We start from the raw sequence: 25,366 nt of genomic DNA on the forward strand, positions 1-25,366 counted from the left end.
TTACATGATAAGGAAAAAGAATCCTTAGGCAGAACTTTCTGGATGACTGTTTAGAAATCTTTGGACTGCTTAGTGCAGGAAGGAGACTTGTTAATAGTCATCCAATTATGGCAGAACTGGTATAGGTGAGAGGGAAAGCAATCTGTCAGCTCTTGAGTCTGTTCATCTGAAGAAATGCAGTGCTGGCAAGAACAGTCAATAACAGCTGTATGTTACTTAGTGTATAAAGCATTACATATTTGTCAATTTTCCCAGGGCTTTTTTTTTTTTAATGTAGAGTTTTCCAACATTATGCAACATTAGCATAAAGGGAAGACTAGCAATTACATTCTGTCTTTGATGAACACTAACTGATGTTTAATAACAAGATGATACTGGCTTCTGCTGGGGCGCCGCAGAAAATATTATCCTGAGAAGTAAATATCAACTTGTGCAAAGGAAAATCAGTATTTAATTCAAAGGACAATATCTGAATGTTCTTGGAATTCAGAAATTGTTATCTGATTGTTATAAGCTTTCTAAATATCTTTATTAAAATACTTTTTTACCTCTATTTTTAACTAAGTTTCTGAAATTAGAGGTGCAGAACATAACTATTATTTGCCTGTTATGCAGGTAAATAACTGGACATTTTGACCTTTGTGAAAATGAACATGTTTTTATTATATCTTTAATATTTGAGAGGCTAAATGATAGGAAGTAACAAAGCATTTTTTCAGCAAACTGGGACAGAACTTCTCATGTGTGTACCAGCAGCAATTTTAGCTTATTTTAATGTTTCACATGTAAGTTTTTCATTTACACACCTAGATTGCAGTAATTGTAATTGTTAATTAAAAAATGTATTATGGTTTTTCTGCAGATCATGCTCAGCTGAAATACTTTTTTACATCTCGGCAATGCCAAAACATTTTGATTGCCCTTGTTTTCAGGACTGCACTTTCTTTAAAGAGGAGATTTATATATGTAAAGGAAAAAGGTTAGAAACAGTGAAACTTGTTTTTGCCTGGACTTGAAAATAAGTATTCCTATGCTATATTGCTGTAACATTATTGGAGATCTCGAAGTCTGTCAGACTCTATTTGCCATCCTTAAAAAACATAACACTGAAACAGAATGATGAAATCCTCATGCTGAAATACAATTATGCAGAACCATAGAAATATTTAAACAATATCCAACCTTTACACAATTATCAATCCTATAGTAAGAATTTATGTAAATTAAAATCTGCTATATAAACAAGAGTGTCCTATGTAAACACAGACCGATGTGATAGTTTTAATACATTCACAGAAATAGTATATGCTGCCATGTAGGACTGGGTCACTGCTTATATTTTTGACAGTGTAGATTTAAATAGCTATCAGATAAATATGAAATCTAATATACAGATTATATCTAATATTTATTGCTTTGATACAGAATATTATAGAAATATAGAATACTACTGTAGACAGTTTGCTTTTCAGCAATCAGTGTAGGCCAGCACCTTCCTTCGGGGAAGTGAAATGTTAAGTTAGCTGTGCCAAATTCTGCTGATTCCTATGATGCTTTTATTCTTGATACACAGCGGTGTATGCTGAATGCAGAATTTTCCTACTGTTTATATTAAGATAGAAGTTGTTTAAGTTTTAGGTCAATCCTGGTTTTATTTATAATTACTTTAAATGGTTAAATAGATCCAAATCAATGGATTTAGCCCATGTAAGATATGAATACTCACCTGGAGAGGCCAGTTTCTTCACTGGTCCTGGAGGGAGCCTCTGGTCTCGAGGCTGCTATCTCAGCACTTTGGCTAGGTTTGTAAAGCCAGGTAGTATGAATCCAAGCCACTGCCTTAAGATCTCATGGTGGTATTTGGATCTCATCCACCAAACCAATGTGCTTGTCTTTGTGCTCTGTCACATGAAGGCCCACAGGTAGCTGAGTCCACCGAAAACTGGCAGATTATTAGCCTCCCTTGAGTAACAAACAAACAGTGACCATTTCTGTTGCTGGGGCATTATGAAACTGCCATAAGAACAGAGTTTTCGGTGCTTCTCTGACTTCTAATCCATCCATTGCATCCAGCAATATGGTATCCAGATTTGTTTTGTGGTTGGAGATGGACATCCTTTCCCTATTGATGGATCCTGGCATGCTCTGTCAACCACACAAAACTTATTTTTTTCAAAGAGGAGCTACAGATTCTTGATAGTATGTCAAAAAGATGTTGTCAAAATAATTATCTAAAATCCTAATATCTTGAGGTCAGCTCCTTTCAGATTGCTTTCCCAACTGACTGGCATTTAGTTGCCATAAAGAACAGGCCCTAGAAAAAAGGTATTGAAGGAATATTTGCATAATTTTACCCGAGGCGCATACATAAAGCCCAGAATTGGATTGCTGTATATTTCTGATGGAGTACAGACACACCGAGTTTCTTACTAAATGAGCTGACTGCAGAATATCTAGTTAGTGTTTCTTAGTCAGTAGATTAGTCAGTGTTTGCATTTCTTAGTCAGTAGGTATCTTCCTGTTATGGGGGGCAGCAGCCCTTGCAGCTACATAGTTCAGGAATTCAAGCGGACCAGCAACTGCTGGACAAGTTCCTAATCAACTCCAGTTGACTATGGACCAAGTTGCTGATTGGGATATCTCCATGTAAACCTGTGGCATTAAATCAACAGAGCATTTGGTCCTTTCTGTTTTACAGAGGGTTACAGTACTTGGGAATGGTTTACATTCAGGCAGACTATATTGCTTGAGGTGAATGCTACTCGGTTGACCTTTGTTCTTACTTATTTTCATAAAGTATGTTTTTAAATTCATGTTTCAGATTAATTTAGCAGACACCTTACTGCATGCCACAGTGTTGTAAAGCAGAATGGCTTTTACAGGTAATGGGGTTTATGTCATTAGGGAAAGATATATATGATATTTAGTATACTAGATACTAGCTGTAGATCTAGTTTTTGTTATCCTTGTCTTCTTATCAAAACAGCCTTCATAAATGGCTTGTGTGTGTGCCAAGCACCCAAAGAGGGAACAGTGCCTTGAAGACCTCTTGCAAGATTTTCTACACTGTTACCCAATAGACTTTTGTCATTTTACTATAAGAATTAGTGTGGGTTTTGTCTTTACAGTTAAAGTACAATTAAAGGCTGAAAAAATCCTTTGTGGAAAGTTATAATTAAAGTAAGATATCTTGTTTTGATGTGTCACATGAAAAATGGAGATAGCAGCACCAAAATTCCAAAATTATGCATACCTCAGCATCCACAGATTTTCCAAAGAGGTTTTGAGTCCTTTAACATTTACTAGGGCTAATTTTATGTGTTCTGACAATATTTTCCATTGACTATTTCTTTTTGCAATAATGAGATTTTCTTTTCTGTCTACCAGTTTAATACTACACACTCTGCAACAATTTTAGTGTCACTGAAATATTTGGTTCTTAATTTCGGTATCAAACTAATTGAGAAAAAAGAATATTTACAAAATTTGCATCTTAGTGGGTATCTGAAAATAATAGTTGGTTTAAATTAAGCTGCATTGCCTTCAACTGCAGAGTTAGTAGCTTTCACAGAATATATTTTATGTACTCTGTAAGTAAGGGACACACTATTGCTGATTTTTTCCTGTGCTTTTTCTGAAACCTTTGTTATGATCCACAATAAAATTTGCACCTGAAAATCAACACTGTATGTTGTTGTTGGGTCAAAGTATGAGATGTATGACAAAAAATTAGGAAGGCTGTATGGTTTATGTTCTCGGAGCTTCCAGACCTCTCTATGCATCTAACCCATTCTCACTTACCTCTTTGTGGGTGTGCTCGATGTTTATTATTATTTCTGTGGGGGCTGGTGACAGCTGAAAGTGAGTTGGCAAAAACAGCCGTGTAAACGTACGCTTGAAATGATTAACAGCAGCAGGGCAGGAAAACGCTGTATTTGACTCAAAATAGCAAAGTATACCTTTGCTTTAATATTACTGTGCTGAACACTTTAGTGGTGAATATTGCAGCTGGGTATAATACAGTTTTCTGCGGAGTAGTTTTCTTAATTTGAAATTTAACAAAATGGTAGTGAAATGTTAAAATGGTCAAAATTAAACTGTCCATTTCAGAAAATAAGTGCCTTTAGGAAGACTTTGAGGTTTATTCTTTTATAAACTTGTTTCTGTTGTGACCCTTCAATGCAGGAGCTTCAGTGCAGAACTTGGAACCAGTCGAAAATATAGGCATCTAAAGTGCTACAGATCGACATTTTTAGCCACTGAATTACTGGAATGAATCCAGAAGCAGGTGTTTGATCTTTAGGTCTGCTTATAAAGCTGAAACCACCAAGCAGAGCTGCCTAATCAACAGGGAACACTAAGGACAGGGTGAGTTTTAATGCCATTCTTCAATCCCAGCCCTATTACTCAGGGCTGGAAAGAAGTATCTCTGTCTGCTTAGGATCCATGGTCTTCAAGTCATACCATATGCCCTTACGGCTTTTGTCCTGAATTGTATGGATTTTGTCCTGAAGAGCAAGTAGACTTGCTCTTCTTCCAACATTGCAGTAAAGGTCACGGTCTGGCTACCTCAATTTCTTCATCGCTATTCACCCAGAAAGTAAAAGATCTGGGTTTAATGCCCTTCTGCAATTGTGGGAGTTACTTCTCCTCCCTCTTCTAAGAGTGCCATAACCTGCAATATGAATTTAAGGTGATATGCTTTTTTAGTGTTATTGGAGGGGCACTGTTAACTCAAGTCCAAGTTGCAGTATAAAGTAATTCCACATTAACTGACAGAGAGAGAGGGAGAGAGCAGAAGAGGGAGCATAACTGGTGGTTAGGTTGTTGAAAAGGTGGAAAAGGATTTGGGGGAAGAACCTGTCTGCTGGGCCTCCTGTAAGGCCTGCTTCTGTATTTTAGTCAACCAAAGGGTGCTAAAATACCAAAACACAATTTTGAAGAGGAACCAGGACTCACATCATCTCTGTTTCAATGCAAAGTTCCTGCTGAGCTTTGGTCTCTCTCACTCCTCTTTTCCAGAACTCTGCTGTCAAAACAGCCCCAAGAGAAGGTATTCTGACTCCACACAGCCTGCAGCCTGAGTTAGGTTTGCATTTCCTCAGGCAAAGCAAATAATAGTTTCATCCCCTGCTTCCTACCTGTTCTCTAGCCATTAGGTGAGCTCACTTGGGAAGGTGAGCACCACATCATCTACAGGCTGTGTTTTAGGAAAATGGCAGACACAACTGCATTTGGTCTGTAAAGCCAGCTCAAGTTTCTTGGGCCTTCTCCAAGCACAAGTACTGGATTGAGTGCTACATCTCATTTTTGGATCCCAGCCAGATTAAAACTAGAACTACTCGGTCCCATTGAGACTGGGTCAACTTCGAACATGTGCAGGCATAAAATGCTAGGGATTTTTCAAATGAAAATCAAGGGTGACATTTAGATGGCTTCAGGAGGAGGTGGTGCTCAAACAGATTTTCCAGGATTGCAACCCTGGTGCCTATATTCTGTGTGAAGAGCAGAAAATCTGCCTGGGGCCATGCCCCTCACATGGACTAGGGAGGGGAACAGGAGGAGCATCTTCTGCCTCCCTTCTGAGATCTCCATGTTATGGCAGACTGCACACACTGTTTCCTACTTGGCTCAGTTTAATTTTAGTGGGAATAAGCCTGAAAACATGCTTTAACTATTCCTCCCTCTCCTGGATGTTTGCACTGTTCCAGCTAGGTGAAAATTAATACTAAACTAGCATGTTGAGGCTCTAAAGTCTTCAGCTGTGACTAATCAGCACCATCCACTGCTTAGGGCTTTTGATGCTGGGAGGAATGAACAGTGCTGACTGTAGTCATGTCTCCGAATGATTAGTCCATTGGATCACATGCCAAATTTATAACTGTTATATTAGATGAACAGATGAGGGCTATTAAATTATGTGCAGGGGGGTGGGGAGAAATTGCTGTGACGAGAACTTTTTTTTTTTTTAAATGTAATTTTTCTTTTTCTTGGTTGGGTGGCAATACTAAGGTAAGGGGGGAGTATGTATATTCCCATGTGCAGTCTGAAACTTGCAAGGTGCTGAGGACTGTAGCCTCAATTCAGCAAAATACTGAATTGACTTTAAATATGTGAGAAAAATCCTTGTGGTTTCTTTGAGTCTGTTTTACCTAGAAATGGATAAATATTCATATCGCCGTGGGAAGCCTCAGTCACATTTACACTGAGGCCTGCGTTGTATTGTCTTCACATCCTCGCACAATCTTATATAACTGCACCCACAAAACCATTATTCTTAAGGCTTGCTTTTCTCAAAGGATCCCTTATAGCCACTTTGTAAATTATCTCATAAAAGATATATGCTTCTTGTCCACTCTTGTATTCATTAAGAGTTTCACCTGCATGAGGGTTGAAAAACCAGGATAATTTATGTCTTCTCGTGTGAGGCCCTTGGAGATCAGATAACTAAATCAACTGCAGAGTAGCAGAATGCTGCTGTCTGCTTTCAAGCTTGGCACTAAGTTTTAGGCAGATATAACTCAGGTGTGCTTATTACTGCTCTTTGGTTTATATCCATGCCCACAGGGTTTGTTGCACTAGCAGTTCTGTGAATGCATGCTATGATACAGTCCTTGCCTTGAAAGGCTCACAGTCTTGCAGGAATGTGGGAGGAGGAAAGCTGTAAGTGAACTTCTCTAACTTTATGCAGAAGCTCATGTTAGGTATTGAGTAGGAACCAGGTTCCCCTTCCTGTACCCAAATGTGCCTTTAAGTTGTGGTGTAAAACAAGGAGATAGAAAGTGACCAGTGAGCCTTGCGTGGAATGCCAGTCCCCAAGGGAAAAGGGACCAGAGGAGTTACAAAGGCTGCTAGCTTGAAAGATTACCACACTCTTTGTGGTAAAGGTGTAAGTGCTCAGCATCAGGCCACTGAGGCAAATAAGTGTGTGGGTTTGTTAGGTTGCCTGGGGAGGAATTTTTCCCATTGAAGTGCTGCAGGACCATCAGCTAGGAAGAAATTGCCAACATTACAAGTTACATGCGTGTGATTTAGACTTTTCTCTGTGTGACAGTAGCTTAAACACTTTCATGTGCATATTGTTACAATAATAGAGCGCTGAAGGTGTCAGTCCTGGGTTTCTAAGCCTTCTGTACCTCCAGATCTTTCTGAACTGTTTGTAATGGTACTTGAATAGACAGAAAGGACATCATTAGAGCAGATCTGTATTCTTAATTGCACAAAAACCTTGTACATCTACTGTCTGAAACCAGCACTCAGTTCAAACAGTGTCATAACCTCTAGCTTCATTTTTTCTGTGTTATCGGGACAAATTAACCCATTAGCTGCACAGACTCTATTATGAGTCAGAGGTATATGACTCATATGAATAGACACATTTCTATTCTGGTTTTAATTAACTTGGCCTCCACCCAAATCCTCCTAACAAATGAAAGATACTAGATTAGCTAAAGTCTACAATACATTTTTATGGTTTGTGCTAAACTTAATGTGTTTTTGTGAAATAATGCTACCAAAAAAAAGTTTCCCATGAATGCACTAGCTTAAAAAATAAGCAGCAGAACTGCTTTGTTTGACAGACTGTTAAAGTATTGTAATTAATTTTGTTTGTTTGCCTGCCTTGCAGACTATAAGAGAACAAAAAAAAAAAAATGCACAATTCTGACTGGGAAATTTCTGATTGGGAAATTAGTCCCAATCTTGATTCAGATGAGTGGAAGACAAGTTTGTGGTGGTTATATTTTCAATAGAAGTACAGTCTTCAGTGGCACTTCCCTTTGTGATTTTTATAGTTTTGCTAACTGGAAACTTTTATTTTCTTTCTTTTTTAAGGTAAAATGTAAAGATTGAATTGGTCAGGGTCCCTATCACTATTTCTAACTGGGTTGCTGTGCCTTCTCTTAAAATAGCACAATACCAGAATCAAATAAACTCAAATATAAATTGCAAAGAGGGTAATCAGAGCCACTACTGAGTGTAGCCTGTCAAGACAGAAGCAATACTAATTGTATTTACACAATTGTAAAAGAATTAAAAAAAGAAAACAAAACCATCCCTCTCTGACCCTCACAGAAATCAAGGCCTGAATCTTACTTAACACTAAACTTTCTTCATGGCACCTGGGGGACTCTTAATTCAAATGAGAAGCAGGCATACAGATACTTGGTGGAGCCTTCCCACACCACCACTATCTCTAAAGAAACAAGCACAGAATAAAAGCAGAGAGTGAGAAGAAGAGAGAGAAATGTATCTTTGTGTGAACACTTTATAGTTTGCAACATGCTCATATAACACAACGAGGGTGGGCCAGCTGGCCATAAAATAACCTAGACTGATAAATTAATCAGGAATATGCTCTGTGTGCCACCAAATGTCCTGTGACTAATAAGTTAGTTTTCTACTTTGGCAGGTTCCATGAGTTTACTTGTAGCATGAAGAGGAGAGCTGGAGGAAAAAGGTCAGGTTTTAAAAGGGGCTTAGTTTGAGGGGCTCTGAAATGAAAACTTGCATGTGGACCACTACTTCCCAGACTCTGCAGTCCCACAGTTTAATTCCAGTTGCTTAGAGCACTTAATCAAGATCTGCCTTCAACTCTGCCTGCCGCCAGTTAGTCCTGATAAAGCCCTAACTCGCCTTCTCGTTGCCTAAGTGGTGACATTAGGACTTCCATCAAAGCAAAGAAATGAGAGGCACGTAGCAGACTCAGCTTCACTTAGCCAGAGCTCCATGCCCGGATTCAGAGATTTTTCTGTCTTAGAGGGGCATTGTCCTCCCATGCAAGAACGATAGTCTGGCAATGAATTCGCTACAACATGCACTTCCCAATCACTGTGGAAAGTTACCAAGTTGGTAGGATGCAGATTTAGGGCACAGATTTATAAACTGATATTTTGAACAGTTACACTGCTTTTCAGGAACATAGGTCTTCATCAGTTGCAAGTTTTGAGTGTTAGCTGATAACTGGACCTTGCTTTTAATTTTTCATTAGCTACAGTAGATTTTCTATGCCCACGTTGTCTGGGGTTCAATTACCAAAACTGTCTGGATTCCTGTTTTATGCTTACAGTAATGTCTCTCTATTGAACAGAGCTCCTTTATATAATCTACAAAGTATTGTATGATCCACAAGGGTGCAGAGCATGATATGAAGATATGATACAAATGGGCAAATTTCTCTGAGTCAGCTCTGCCTCCTTTTGGGATATATGTACAAGGAAACCTGCATCAAACCTCAGGATGTCCCTGTTACCATGTGTGCTCAGTGACAGAAAAGATCTAAGGCTCTCCTTCACTTTGTGGTTAGGGAAGTTACGTGTAGTTGTACTACTAGAAGGGGGAAGAAGCAGTTGTACCTTGATGTGAGAAAGAGGATGGATCTTGCTGGGGCGGCACAGTCACAGCACCTTTAGTAATCTCTTTCCTAGCAGACCTGTAAGTTGCCTTCCGAGCACTCTCAGGAAATAAGCTGAGCTATCTTGTGTTGCTGGGTCTTCTGCATGTACCTTTAACCCCAGTGGCTTGTGATCCTTTACTCTATCCTCCAGTATGACACAACTTCACCCAGTAATTTTGGTATCGAGACTGTAACAACTTCTTCTAAAACCTCTTTCCCAACGGCTCAGTTACCCAGGCAGATCTCTGGGATGGGGAGTTAAACCACAGTAACACCAATGGAAAACTGCTGTCTTAAGTTGGGCAAAATTTTCCACCAGGTGAATTCCCCCGATTAAAAATCAGAAGATTTGTTCCAAGGAATCAAGACACGCCTGTTACTTAAACACAATTTCTCTTTTATTACTGGCTTATTAAAACTTACAGTTCTCTATTAATCAGCATTTCTTAATTAACATAAAATTCCCAGGGTCTGGTACAATTCCACCACCCACAATCCAGTGCTATGCTGTTTGTTTCTATTTAGACTACATATTGCTAGAGTATGTAGGATTATATTGCACACTGCAATTATTTTCAGGGAGGACTGTGACACTTGGCCTTGATCTTGGCTTTCTCAAGTACAGAGCACTGTAAGTATCCTATATTTATTTATAACTTGTTGAGGGGGGAACAACAGGGCTGTCTGACACTGTGCGCTCTCTTTTTCTTTACACTGTAATTCTCGCATGGGGCTCTCAGGAATTACAGGGAGGAGAGCTTTGCCATTTGGAAAAAAGGTCTTACAATTTAATCAGAATACAATTTTAGCCAACCAGCTAGTTTAATCAGCCAGTCCAATTATGGTGTGGGTTGAACAAGTCTCTGTGCTCAGGGTTCCCTTGAGTTGCTTTTAGTTATGAAATAAAAGTAAGAAATTAGGTCAGTTATACTCTATTGACTTCTTCTAATCATACAGCTTCCAAGAGTATATAGTAGTGTAGCTTTGCCTAAATTAATATTTGGCATCTCACTAAATTAATATTTGGCTATGACCAGATTTTGCCACTGGTAAGGCTAAATTGGGAATGCTCATTCCAAATGGCAAATTACATATGTGCTTGGCTCTGGACTGGTTTTAACCCTTACAACACACCAGGTGAGTACTCTCGGTCCAGTGCTAAAAGAGCTGCATCAACTCTCCCATCACCACCTAGGAGCAACAGATACTCTCCTGGGTGCCTTGCCCCCTCCATTGGTTATTTCCTCCTTGACTGACTCTCCTGAAATCTTTTATAAGCCTTTCTACCAAATTTTTCTGACCTATTTCAACCCATCAAAAATGCCCAGCTCCCAAACCCCCCTTCATCTAATCATACCTTATGACTTACCTCATCTTCTAGGTGTCCCTGCTCCCTGCTTAAGGTAGTTGATCAACCCAACATCCAAACAATCAAAACCATGCAGATGATCATGCTGTTGTCTCATCAAAAACCTATTTTATTTCCAACTGGTCTTAAGCACTATGTCATCATTCCTGTTCCTTTTCTCCAAGCAACATTAAAAACTTTGAAGGGTTTCTTTATCTTGCTGCACGCAACAACTGATAGAGCTTCTTATTTCTATCAGCAGCCTCTCATGTTCAATGGACACACTCGTAACACTTACCCACTCATCCCCTGCAATAATTTTAAAAGCTGGGATTGAAAGAGCATGTATCAGTTTTTGCCACAATCCAGCACATTCGGCAACATAATTTGCAAGACCTTTTTCTTCTCCCCTAACGATTATTTTAAGAAAAAAATACAAATTCTGCCCTAGCAAATAGTCTGTGGCCATTGCTTCATTCATGGCTGGTCAAATATGTGTCTGTTCACACAGATTACAGTTTAGTGACTGCACAATACGGAGAGTATGGCTGCATGTCTTCCCACATTACATTGCAGAACAATGTTAAGACAGAAAAGTGATGGGAAAACCTCAAAAGTGCCTGAGTTTGGATACATCCCAAATGTTTTGGTTTCTTATGTGCACTTCCAGAAGTCAGAAAAGAAAACAGAAAGACCTCTAAATGTGCTGTTGTTTATTCCTCTCCCTTTAATTCTCTGATCCTGTCCTTTTAAATGGCTGCAGTCTTTATTCACTCTTTACTCTTCATTTCACCCCTCAGCTGCAGATGCATACCACTTTGCATACAGTGCCATGGAAGCAAATTGTTGAAAACAGTCACATTGTTGCAAAGTGAAAATGGGATTTGAGGAATTAGCTGAACTTCTTACAGATTATTTAAAAAAAACCCCAAGGAGTTGACATATGTGAAGGTTATTACTTCCAATACTGTAAAGTTAGAAAATGAAGAGGTTACACTACTTACATGAAGTCAAGTTGCATCTGCATGTCTCTCTCTGTGATACTGTTGGATTTTTAAGCCCAGATGAATTGAGTGATAAAATCTGCTTCAATACAATTAGTATTACATGCACCTGAGGACAGCTTTATCCACTGATACCACTCTGAAGCTTCCCATTTTATGAAATGAAAGTTGTGTATCTCTATATCTAGAATGAAGTCCTCCCTGCTCTGTAGGGGATGAAGTTGCTTTTCTCTAAATCATTTTCCTCCTCTCTAGCAAGTCACATGTGCTTTCAAAGCTTTGCACGCTAACAGACTCTTCATATTTATTGCAAAGCCAGTGATAGTCTTTTCTCAACATCCTTGGACATGGGTCAGGCCAGACTTCCAGAAAACAGGAACAGTCAGTATTTGCTGTTAAGTTAGGTAAATTATATGGTATGGTCTGAATTATTAAAGAAGTCAGAGATCATTGTGTAATGTCCTAAAATAAAACTGTATCTGAAGATGTATTTTGCTAAGTATAAGTTAGATCTTAACCTCTGAGAATGATTTGGGTGTTTAGGATAGCATGAGAATTAATTCCAGAAACAAGATATAATCAGTTTACCTTTCTTGGCACTGTATCTTGCTAAATGTAAAAAAAACTCATTTCATTTACAATAAAATTATCCTTGTGTTTTCTTGAATGAAAGCATAGCAAAGATCACATTTCTGGCACATTTGGGAGCAAAACAGTTAAATTGCTAACAAATAATGTTTTGTAGTTTGTGTGAGAGCCAAGAAGATTAATGAAATGTTCATGAGAGAGTCTGGCAAGTGGCCACATTCCTATGGGAACATTGCTGCAGCGAGGTTTAACGGAGCATGAGGGACATTAAGAAACAAATGTGTGGGAGTTTTAGGGTGAACTGTAAATGATCAAGAATCTAGTAAAACTAGATACCATGTATTTTGCCTTTGAGGCTTTCCAGTGGATCTCTGTAACATTTCTCATCCTTATCTAAAGTCTGTGAGGAAGATGAGCAAAGTGCATCCTCATTGGGTTTTTTAAGAGCAGCTGTCAAACACTTGAGCTCCACTGACTTCTTTGAATGTTAAAGCAGATGTAAACTCATTAAACAAATGGCTACAAGAAATACGTCTTTTAGCCTGACCAGAGTTTGTGTGTAGAAGCTCCTCGATTTAAAGCTTAATCTGGCAGCCTGCTTGAATCTTGTGTATGCTTTTAATTGCAAAAAGCTGTGTTAATTTCATTCTTTTAGACGAGCCAAGGAGAAGCTGCATTACTATAGCGTTATTTCTATTTCTGCTGTACCACCACCTCCCCTTTCACAGCAGTTGTCTCTAAAATACATCCTCATTGACCATGCGAATCCACTAACATGCTGTATTTCAATTAAGTAAGTTAGTGAATGTTATATTTAATCAAAGATAAGGAAACAAGCTAAGTTTCCTCTGTTTCAGAAGAAAAACTCTATCAGTAAGATTGCTAGCAGCAATCAAACACTTCTTTTTACCATACAAAAAGATAAATTAAACAGGAAACTATCGATTCCCCTGGGAGCAGGGCAGGCATTGAGAGATGTATGGACTTTACAGCTTGCCTTCTAGAGGTTTTCCAAATTAGCTAAAATAATCATCAATGATCATCATGGGTAACTATTAAAAGTGAAGAAAACCTGTGTTCTTACTTACCTTTCCACTAGATGGCAATGGTACATGGTAGTTACATGTACTTCAGTCGAGAAAACCTTTAAAAAAGAACATTTTATTAAAGGTTTGAATCTCTCTTTAAGTAGAGGGCATCCGTATTATTAACATACGCTGAAACTCCGCTGTCTCAGCAGTCCCTATCTCACATAGTAAAACTGATTTTGTTTCTTTGTGTAACAAATGCAATATCCATATTTAGAATTAACACAGATACAGAAAATATGCCTATTCAAAAGGAAATACAGTACTGTGATGACAAGGCTGTCTAACACACCAAAGTGTACCCTAAGTTTCTTCTTTTATGCTGGGTGAGGCACTTTTCTGGTATTAAAACCAAGAGACAAATCAATTCTTGAAGTCATTTAATTGTCTTCAGTAAGAGTTACATTAGGGATGGATTTGGTTGAGAGCTTTTGCATTACAGATTAAGAGTGCACACTACTGTGTGAGGAGGGGAGAGGACTGTTCTTTCTGTGGTGAGTCAGAACAGTATCCAAAATGGGACCCCTTTGTAAAAGCTGCCCCAAAGCCATTTGAGGGCATTACATCCTAAAGGAGGTGATGTTGGAGCAGGAGCATGAGAAGGGGAAGAGAGGCAGCAAAAAATACTTTTTATAATGTACCTAAAGATCTGAAGAAATGCAGTAGACATTTGGACAGATGGTATATCTGAGTCAGGCCACTGGTGAGTTGGCATCTGTGGAGACCATTTAAGGCCTATCTGTAATTCAGAATACACCATGGTAGAAATGCTTTTTCCTAAAGTGTGACAGTTTGTCGTGATGCAAATTAACTGTCGTGCTATGAAGTAGCCCAGAGTGGTCTACCTGACCCCACAGGACCTGCTTCCCAGTGACTAGACAGAGAATGTGTGGGTACTAAAGTGTCTTGATTTAAGGAAAATCTTTGATGTCATCACAAATGCATATCAACGTAGAACATCTGTCCTATACTAATCGTGTGCTTCAGACTGGAAATTTTTTTGATAGATACCACCTACTGAACTTTCGAATTAATTCCACGACAAAACAAGATTAAATTCAAAATAACAAAAGTTTAACTGCCTCCTAGCCAACACGTTAGCCCAGCAAGATTAATAACCAAGCCCACATTGCTAAATAGAGCTCTGTGTTTAATCACTGTTGTAACTTTATTTTGTACCATCAGTTCATCATATTCTTATTTAGATCTGCTTCTGGTTGCAGCAATGAACCAGCCAGTTACATTATTATCAGTGAAATATTTTAAGAAGAGTTTGATTGGTTTAGTTCTTCAGTGAGGACTGCTTGTGCCTTCTGAAATGAAGTACAGTACCATAGTTTAGGCATTGAACCATGAACTTATCTGGCCATAAGATAATTTCCTTTCCTTATTCTGCCACCTTGTTTCCACCATGACCATGGCTAATTTACTTGGACTTGTCAGATATGTCCACCTCACTGCCAGCGTCAAGCATTCCTACTGTCTGGCTCCAAGGCTTGATCAACCAGGAGCTTGAAGCACTAGGACTATGGTGGGCACTGCTCTAAATAAATCTGAACTGCTGTCCTGCATCCTCAAAGGCCTAGTGCCTGCTAACACAAATAGGATTCAGGTCTCCAATTATTGTGAAGAACTAGGCTTTCGTTCCTTCATAGCCCTCTAGATTGTCACTTCAGCATCTTTGGAGGTCAAACCCTATGAATATTCACACTCTGTGACATTTAACTCCTCACAAATTTCATAGGATGTTCAGCAAAAACCTTGCCCTTTCATCACCCTCCCAAATGCACCCGTTAGTCTGGTTAATGCACACATGGAGAGCCAGGGTCTGCCAGCAGCCTGCAAGACAGCACAGCTAGCCTACACCACAGCAGCCTCATGTCAACAGGATATCTGTCAAGAAAAAGGGCTACCCTCTTCCTCAATACAGAGGAGTTCAGCAAGCTTCAGAGATGCCAATTATACTCCCGCAGCAGTAAACTCAGAACCATTCACATGATCCATGGTGAGTGTGCAACCAAACAGAGCAAAGCATGCCCCGTTTCCACTGGGGCTGGCTCTTCCAGGGATAGCCCTGTGATACGGAGTTTCTAATATTGTCCCTGGTGGATGTTCTTTTGCTTTGTGCAGGTATATTAGTAAAGGGTTTACACAGCAGCCTCTTCAGACTAGCTCTGATATTTTGGGGGAAGGTAAAATGCTGCATTGGAATGTTTCAGACTTGGAATTTGCATGGATGGTGGACTGCACATGTGCCTGTATCTCTCAGACTTGTGCAGTCTGTAGGATCCTGGTTCCTCCATCCCCAGCATGCTCAGAATTAGTTTGCTGAGCAAACTAGAGGCGGGTAGCTGCTGTACCCACCAGAAGCAGAAGAGTCACTCCATGATTGACTGTTAGCTTTGTGGGCTGTCCTTACCCCCTTTCCTTATGCCCTACACAGAGAAGCAGACAGGTCATCTCCTAGAATCACTGGTACTGACTTCCACCCCAGACTAACTGACTCTTGATCTCTTCAGGCTTGTCATGAGATGGAGAGGGAGAGAGGCCCTCAGTGTCATATGTTTCCCTAACATGCTGCCAGGGTGTGAGGAATGAAACAACTGTGAGATACCATTATCTCTAAAAAGAATCTGGAACTGAGTCCCTTCTCCCTGGGATCTGTTGCATTGACTCGGGGAAGGATCAAGATGACTGATTATTCATTGTAGTCTTCATGAACACCCATGGAAACATGGCTAAGAAACAGGCTTTGAAGGCCTGCCCAGAAATATCCCTAAAGCCACCTCTCCCATAGGCTCAGTCTTTCTCCACCCATGCTGTTCCAAAGTGCTGATGAAGCAAGAAGCAGCTGAAGTGACTCTTCTGTGGGGCGTGTGGGATATGTATAGCATCTATGCCCAGCACTCCACCCTGAGCTCCCTCTGCAGATGTCACTGCTGTTGCACTGTTGAAGAAAGGGAGTAACTCCTGGCCCCTTCTTCCTTGCGGTTCCCGTTGTCACCTTCCCAGAGCCAGCACTTTGGTTCAGGAACAGTTACTCTGAAGTTGTCACAGATTCCTTTTCTGCCTGGTGTGGTGGTTTTAGTCCAAAGAGAGAAATCCAGACATAGAACGCCTCTCTTGAGGTGTCAGGGAGGCTTGCAGAGTCCCAGAGGTCCCATTGTGCTTTTCAGAAGCCTCATGGTTACAGCTGTATTAAATCAATCCCTATAGCTGATGAAAAGTCATGTTCACAGTTGGTGGACATGGCAACACATCATATTCTGCTATGTTTTTGAAAAAACAGGATTTTTTTGCAGCTCGGTTCTAGTCGAGGGATCTTGGCAAAAGTCCAGAAATATTGTCAGGCAGAATCAATGTTACTAATATTGTCAAGCTCAGGGACCACCTTTTAGGACAGAACTTCTTCAGGAAAGAGAAACAAACAATAAAATTGTATGATCAGGTCGCATTTTGTCACAGAGAAGTGGATTTCATTACCTGCTGGAATAGGCCCAACTGCTCTTGTCTAAGTGGGAGCTCTGGCCATGCTTTAAGAATGATGTTGTTGGGTTCTTTTTGTTCTTGTTTGATTTTATTTTTTGCATCTGTTGACTTGTGACAGCACATGAAAGATGCTGGTTGTGCATGAGGAAATGACAATTCCCACCATGTTACCCTGGCATTACCTAGATTGGTGCATATGCTTCTACACAAAAAAGACCACTTTTCAGTGTGTTACTAGTGACTGGACACCTATGCAAAGAAAGAAATCCTTCTTTCTTCAGTAACTGCAGAGTGGAAGATGTGCTCCAAGGCATGGGTTTTTTTGTTCTAGAATACTTTTCTCTCTCAGCAAGAAGATTAACGCCTCTTGCAGGATCTGCATTCTCTTCTTAACTCTGAGCATTGCTCTGACGTCCACAGTTAGCCCAGAAAACCAGAGAAAAATGCTTAGAGCTACAGTTTTCCAAGGAAGTCAGGAGACCTTTGTGGCCTCATGGCTCAACCAAACATCTGAGATGGTTGTTTGTAGTATGGCTGTTCCAGCTGAGCTCAGCTGGTGGGCAGTGGTGCTGAGGAGCAAGAAAAACCCCCTTCTCCCTTTGCCGGGAAATTCATTTCGATTTGGCCTCATGCTCTTTCATAAAGCCTGTTTTTCTGCATCACACCCTGACAGTTTTACGCACCAGGCTAGAAAAAACTCTCCAGCAAATCAACTGTAGAAAATGCAATGGCCAGGCCATATTCTTGGACCCATGTACAGAACTCTAAATACAGTCTTGTGTATTAAAAAAAAAAAAAAAAGAAAATCACAAATGTAAGTCAGCATCATGGATTTTTAAGGTCTGAGTCATTATTTTGTATACATGTCAACAACAATCCTGCTTTTGATTTAGTGAGGACTGTAGATTCAGATCCCTGGATTTGATTTTCTCTTGTCTCAGCCTTACTGGAACTGGTTTCAAGTGTCAATACCTTAGTGTATTGATGGTGTAATGCACAGTGAAAACATAGTACCACACGTAGTGATAGTCCTTGTTTCCGTCTTAAACTTCATAGCTGAACAAACTATGGAAGTAAGCTTTCAATGTTTGCATGATTCAGGCACGTTCTGTTTATTTACTATGTGTGCCTCTACAAATTCATTGGGTTTAAGGAAAGAAACAGGCTTTTGGAGGATTATTTAACCAATTAATTCTCAGCAAAGACTGGCTATATCTGGCCATAGCATGGAGAAGGAGGGAGATGAAACTGATTCCATCATTGTGTCTGGTCTTTTCCAGCTCATCTTCCTATCACTGTACCCAGAAGTTGGGGCACAGGTATATTCCCTGCCGTCAACTGGTGCATAAGCAGAGCATTCACTTAATTCTCCATAACGACTAGTTGGAGGAACGACTCAAGAACAGTGTTACGCCTAGTTAGCCCCGCTTTGTAGCACCCCTTAGATACTGTAGTGATGAAGTTGGTAAGAGTCTGTTTGCTCCTGGCATGCCTGAGACCCGAGTTCCTGCAGGAAGACTGCAGCCGCAGCGCCTTACTCCACGAGGCTCCAGGGCTGGTGTCGTGGAACATCCTGCCAACTGCGCTCAGGCGTCGAGCAATAGCGCGCCTTGGTTATTAATCCCCACTCTGAAGGAGAGGTGAGTGATACTTCTACAACTAAGGTTTCCCAAAGTCATTTTTACTAATTAGTCAAGAAAATGAGTAAGAAATATGTTCTTTCCCTCAGAAGGCTCTAATCCCACTTGACTGAGCAGTATTAAGCAATCCTATCAAAGAGAATGTATTTTTGAAGCAGTCCTTGGGGCAAAATTAGAGTTTCAAGAATAAGAAATAATGAGACATGTAGGGGGGAGAGGCTTTTTTTATTTTTGGAACAAGTATTAAAGAAGAGCTTTTGCTCCTGAGTCAAGTTCCCATGCTTTTTCATTATGTTCTTTGGCTGAAGTGGTCTTTAGATAACAAATGTGTCAAGCTGTTCTGTCTCACTAAGTTAGAATTAGGTTATGTCTGTGCAGAAGAAAGTTTTGGAATAGCTGCAAAAACAATTACAACGCTGCCTGATTCACTGATGATGTTAATTGTAAATCCATATTAATCTGGGGCTGGGCAGGAGCTGCCAGAAGGATTCATTTTCTATGTACCATGACAGATGTTTGTCTTCCTTTCCTTTTTTCTGGTGCCTTAGACCTTAGATATCTCCAGTATTTTCTGAAAGCATAAACAGTAGCCTTAAGCAAAGTTACAGTTGATAGGAAGGTTGCAATGGCCTATATAAATCTCCTTACACGACTTCAGCTCTCATAAAAGCAGCTCATAATATTTTAATCATATTCTGGAAGTCATGAATACTAGCACATAGGAAGTACTGTAGCAACAGCTAGTTTCTTACTTAGGAAACTTTAAGGTGAGCGTTTTTTTGATGTGATTCTTAAAAAGGAACGGATACAAAATGGAATCTGGGCAAGAAGAATGGAAGATAAAAATACGTTATTACTCCTTTTTAAATTAAGATGGAAAGCTGTTCTTTCCAGTCAGATGCCATGTCTCTTCCTGTTTGCAAGAGTTTTCAAACTCCGTGTCTGCTGCTGAGCTATGGAAGGCTATTTGCGCAGGAAGTATTTCTGTGTTTGGGGATGAGCACTTTTGAAAGCTTGTCAGATTCATATCCTTTAGTGTGCAACTGTTTAAAGCTGCTCAGATGTTTACAAGTTGTCCTAGTGATAGGGAGTGCATGAAAAAACACAACATACTGATTGATTTTGCCTCTTACAGATACATGGTTTGTCAATTCACCATGTGGTAATACCAATTTATAAGCGAGCTTAAAGATACAGAGGCATGGAATAGGTGCCAGGGGATGTGACTTTGATGTGGGTTCCAGGTTGCTGGTGTAACTTCAGCTTGGCCACACTACCAGGGGCTGAGCCAGAGGTGAGTTCTACAGCTGCCTAACTGAGTGGAGAGAGCAAGAGGCATGTACCATAATCCCACAGATTTTCTGCTTATAGGAAGAGTGCTGAGATAGAAACAGCCCCTGAGAGATTCCAGCAGAGTATAGAAACAAAGTGAAATGTCCTGTGTCTGTGGCAAAACCCACATGAAAAGTTCAATTAATTTTAGTATATTGTTGAAAAATTACCAGTTCCATGGATGTGAGATCAATGAAGCTACTGATTAATATGAATAGGGCAGTTCATATTCACAAGCATCTTCTTAGGCTCTCCACAGCCTCAGGAAGATCTTGCTGTTTCAAAATATGTTTGAATCACATTTTCTCTGCAGCCATAAGAGCTAAAAAATTGGGGGAGGGGAGCGGTTAATGAATAGCAAAGATGGGTGCAAATTCATGTCACAGAAATTGAATAGAGATCACAGATCTTCCAGGCCTTTCTGTAGCTGGCATGAACAAAGGAGTCGCTAAATTGTTCCTGCAATAGAGACTGCAGAGCCCGTGAAAGGGTCCTATTAAGGGTGCTTTTACCCAGAACGTTTATGACTGTAACTGCTGATGCAAGTTACTTGGCACAGCAACTGACAGTTCATTCATAACTTGGTGGTTTCTCCATTAATAAGTTACCCCCTAATTAATTCCTGTGAAGGTACTTTATGAAATCATAAAGTCATATTCTTGTAACTTCTCCAGTATGACATCTGCCCCATGCTAGCCACGAAGGACTGGAGTTCACCAGTCTGCTGAGCTATAGTTGGAAGATGACTGGAGGTGGGAGAGAAAGATGTCAACTGCTCTCTGTTCTTCTCAGTCCTAAAATTAAGGGCTGAACCAGGAACAGCAACAACTAGGGCGCTTAGGCCCCTCCACCATCCAGTTGGTTGATGGGGGAGTGGAATACATCCCTGCAGTGGAAAATGGCATAAGGACCATTAATTATGGTGACACTGTGTCCTCTGTGGTTCCCCATAGTCAGATAAGATCCTCATCTGTAGAGGCCTGAGGATCTGACTGTGATTTCTCTTGGTGGCTTATGTTTTCCTCTAGTTCTTGTTAAGGAAATCAAATGCTGGCATTCTTTTCTTGCTGTGCTTCCTCAACCTTCTTTTCAATATTCAAAGATAATAACAGACTATCCCTACCATTCCCTTGCTTTTGTTTTGGATTGTTTAAATGAATTTCCAAGTCCATGACCTTCTACATCAGCAGTACCATCTGCTTGAGAGTGACATTTTCTTCCTCTTGGCAACCGAAGACCTAGAGTTACAGCCCTTTATACTGCCTGTTGATGTGCAGCAAGAAGAGCCTTTTGGAGCAAGGAAAAAAAAAAGATCATACTTTTACTTTATTTTGTAATTTGTCTTGCTTCATGCATACCCATGCAAGTATATGGTACTATCATCCAGTCCTAACTCGCCATTCCGATTAAATTCAGAGCTGACGGTTGTCTGCACTGAGACCACTTAAGTACGATATTGTCCTACAGGGGCTGCACAATTTGAGATTAATTTAATGGTGATCTTAACTCAGGCATTTTGCATGGGCTTTTTAATTCCGCTAGAGTTAGTGGTTTGAACTTTAAATCCAGGTAGATCTGAAGTTATCTAAAGGGTCATCTCTGGCACACCAAGTCTATAGGAGAAATTTATGAAGCTTGGGTGGGTATATTGTTAGTAAAGATCTCTCATGTCTGTAAAATGTGTCCAAGTGTCAACAAAGAGCTGGAAATATTTTGGATAGGTCTTTTTCTTAGTCTCAGTCCCAAATTTCCAGGAAATGGCAGTTTTCTAATGCTTTTTAGCTAAAGGTCCCATTTAAGCCAAGTACTTTGTACCTGAATATTTCTGTAATGACTAACTTAAACAGATGTAGTACTACTACAGCTAGGTCTCCATTAGTTAACCCAAGTTTCCTGCTGTTATGTTATTTATTAAGATGGTTATTTCTTGAATTGAAATTTGAGATACCTATTAACACATGTTACGAGCAGAACAGATGGCTATATATTTCTAACTCTGAAAAATATATGTTATGCAGCCAGTACAGCTGTCCTGCCATCCAGAGGAGTCATAAAAATTAAAATAAACTAAACTTTACCTAATATACTTATATTTTTTTCTTAAATATTTATTCAAAAGTTTCTGAAATGCAAATTTTATTGCCCTGGAAAAATGCTAACTTTCATACTACTAAACATGCTATAACAGATCATCCCAAGGTAAGAAATAACTGCAGATTAAATCTAATGACTGGCCTGCTGAGCAGCGGTTTAAAAATTAGGATCTCAGCTTACAAAATGGCTTACACCAAATGATCAGATATGGCCATTACATGGACAGAGGGTGGGAACAGCCACGTCACTGCTACATTTTCTTGTGGTCCAGAGCATGAAGTCATAGCAAGGAATGAAGTGCCTTTTGCTTCATCAAGTGCAGTTTCTGAACTGGAGTTGAGCAGCACAGCCCAGAGCCATTTTGAAAGCTACTAAAGTAGGTTCAGTTGAGAGCGGAAGAAGGGAGGATTGCTCCTGGAAAGCGTGTGGTGGGGGGGTGTGGGGACTCAAAGGGCCTGGCTAGAGTGGCCTAAGCCTCTTGATGAGCGGAAGGAGCATTGGTAGTTTTTCTGTGTGTGATGCTACACTGTTAGTTGTGCCAACTTGGCACTTAATGTCAAAGTAACTTTTTTGTAATGTTAAATGTTTTTATTATTTTTTACGACATTAAGTTTTATGGGAACTGCAATCATAACAACAATAAAAAGACATGTTTGTTTAGTGAATAGAGTGCTGGTAAAGGTCTTGTTTTGGCTGCCATTGGAGCTGAAGCTCTCCAGTTATCCAGGGAACAGGTGTTGGAGGCCAGCAGGACAGGCTTGCCCAGCCTTGCTCCCAGATTGTGCTCAGCCCATGTAGGCACATGGCAGTAGCATAGAGGGGGTGAGCATCCCTCTTCTACAGGTGAGAGGAATTGACACACAAAGGGGTTAAAAGATTTGTTTGAAGTCAGCCCACCAACCATCACAAAGCCAGAAATTAAGCCCACATTTCTGCAGGTTCCACCAGCGTATTTCACAATTAGGCCATCTGATGTTTCTCTAGTATCAACCGCTAAGAAGTGCACTAAGACCTATTTGTGTGTGATTTCAATAAACCAGCCATGCGACTCCCTAGAGAGGAAATGCACAGTGCAAAATTATGGACTGCAGAACCTCGTTACTCCAGTCACCCAGACCGCAGCTCTAACCTTCTGGAGGCTGCTTCGTTGACTCCAGGGAAGGGAATTGCTAGCTCTAGTCCAATTCCTTTGGGACTGTTGTCTGTAGCACGAATATAACACTACAGAAGGCTGACACTAACGCATACGCAAACTGAAGTTTCTTTTTCATCATTGAAACTTGGGAGCAGGGCTACACTGGCACTGGAGAGGTACCTGATATTGCAGGGGGTGACAGAGCTTGTTTGAGTACCACAGGTAGCCTAGGCACAGCAACGCAAAACACCATGTCGGCTAGTTACCCTGCGAAGCAACTTTGTGGAATGACAGTGAAGCGACTCTTGCTACCCAAGCCAGATAACTTACCTGGCTCTCTCTTGCACTGTAGGTTGCAGTGAGGGCATTCCCATGCCTTTTCTGTGGGGCAGCATGGGGAAATTTGAACAGCTTTGGTTTGAAACTGGCCACTTCCATGGAGAAGGGACAGGAGAGCTGTGGATTAACACTTGACATGAACATTGATTTTGGTTCTAGATGCTATAGCTGTTAAATCTGGAGTTTCACTGAGAGGCATCATGAAGGTCCCTTCCCAACAGTTGTCGCTGTGAAAGAAATAGGAGCAAGAAACAACAGGGACTACTGTGCTCAGAAACAAAGGTAACGGCCTCATTTTAAAATTGACATCTTTTGAGAAAGAAAAACAGTCTTCCATCCAGACAAAGCAGGACTTGAAGCAGTTTTGGGGCATTTATAGATGAAAGGGTGAAGTTCTAATTACATTTTTAAAAAGCACAAAAGTTGAATGTCCTTAGGATCACAGTTCACAATTTAGCAGGGCTGGACAGTTTTGGGGGAGCAAGAAGGGAATATGTATTTACACTGTAGCAAATACAAAAGAAGCAATCTTAACTAAATTATGTGTGATACCTTTTCTGTTTGCTTTTCTTCGGTATGTTGTTAGGAAATGGGCCTATTTCAGGAATGTAGTTTTTAATTTTCACTACTATGGTAGGTAAACTGATAGCCTTTGCAAAAATATGAAGTAACGTTCTGGGGATAAGGCCAGACCACACTGACTGACACACAAAGAAAGTGTCTCTTTAGAAAACATAAACCTTTAGAACTGCAGAACTATGAGGGATTTAAAAAAAAAAAATCACTCAGCCTAGCCCTGCACTGAGGCACAATCAAATACTCCCAGACCACCCTGGCACATGCACATCCTAACTTACCAAAAACTTCCTGTGAAGGAAGCTCCTCTGTCTCCCCAGTTGATCTGTTCTGGCGTCTCACCGTTATAATGCAACATAACATGACAGAGATTCAGAACATGGCTGTGTTATATTTATAGTAGGGACAAATTTGCGCTGCCATGACAATGTAAAGGATTGTTAAAGTGAGTTTCACATTAGGTTTAACTTAAACTTTTGGACCTTTTTATATTGCTAGAGTGATAGGGCCCACTAATGCAAGTGAAAGGAAGGGTCTCTGTTTCTGATGATCTTTCTGTGGTTGTAGACTAGGAAAACTCCCTTGGACAATGATGGTATTGGCTGTGTAAAGAAAAGGAGATCATATACTTCATCTCTTCTCTGAGAGTGTTGTACAGTGACAAAATTTGAATTGTCTGGAAGCAATAAAAAGAATTGCATTAGTAACAAGAGAGGGTGCAAGATTCTGAAACCATCTGTCACATTTTAACATGCATGCAGACTTTTGATGCAATTTAGTATTTTTTTTCCCCCATGCTTTGTGTATTCCATCTTCCTCAGTTTAACATCAAAGGAGAGCTTTCAGACACATCTATGTCACCTCCTTGTGTGGTACATCCGACGTCCAAATGAAGCTGTACAAGATAATAGTACTCACAAGGTAAGCCTGCAACTCTCAGCATCTGCATTTCTGCCTACCCTCTCAAAAAGAGCAAAACTCTACAGGATACAACAGATTGCATTCTCTCCCTTTTTTGCAGAAAACAGTACAGCTCTTTTCCATTTCTTTCCCTGCTGGAAATCACCTGTTGATCTCCAGACAGCTCCAGACCTGCATCTCACACATTTGCAGGGCAGCCCTGCAGCTTCCCCTCCTCCATGACCCCATATGCTGGAAGCAGCTGGTCGGTCTGATCTGTGATCTATTAACCAGCTGCACTTGGCACACAGAGTTACGGAGGAGAGGAGAGAGGCTGCAGGTGAGGGTGTGCCTGTGAGCATAGCCCCAAGCTGAAAGAAAGGCACGCTCTTCAGCTGCAGCACAATACTGGGTGGCCCCTGCTTGCACGTGACTTGCA

The sequence above is a fragment of the Phaethon aethereus genome, assembly GCF_964289735.1.
Source record: "Phaethon aethereus genome assembly, chromosome: 5".
In the NCBI taxonomy this organism is placed as follows: domain Eukaryota; kingdom Metazoa; phylum Chordata; class Aves; order Phaethontiformes; family Phaethontidae; genus Phaethon; species Phaethon aethereus.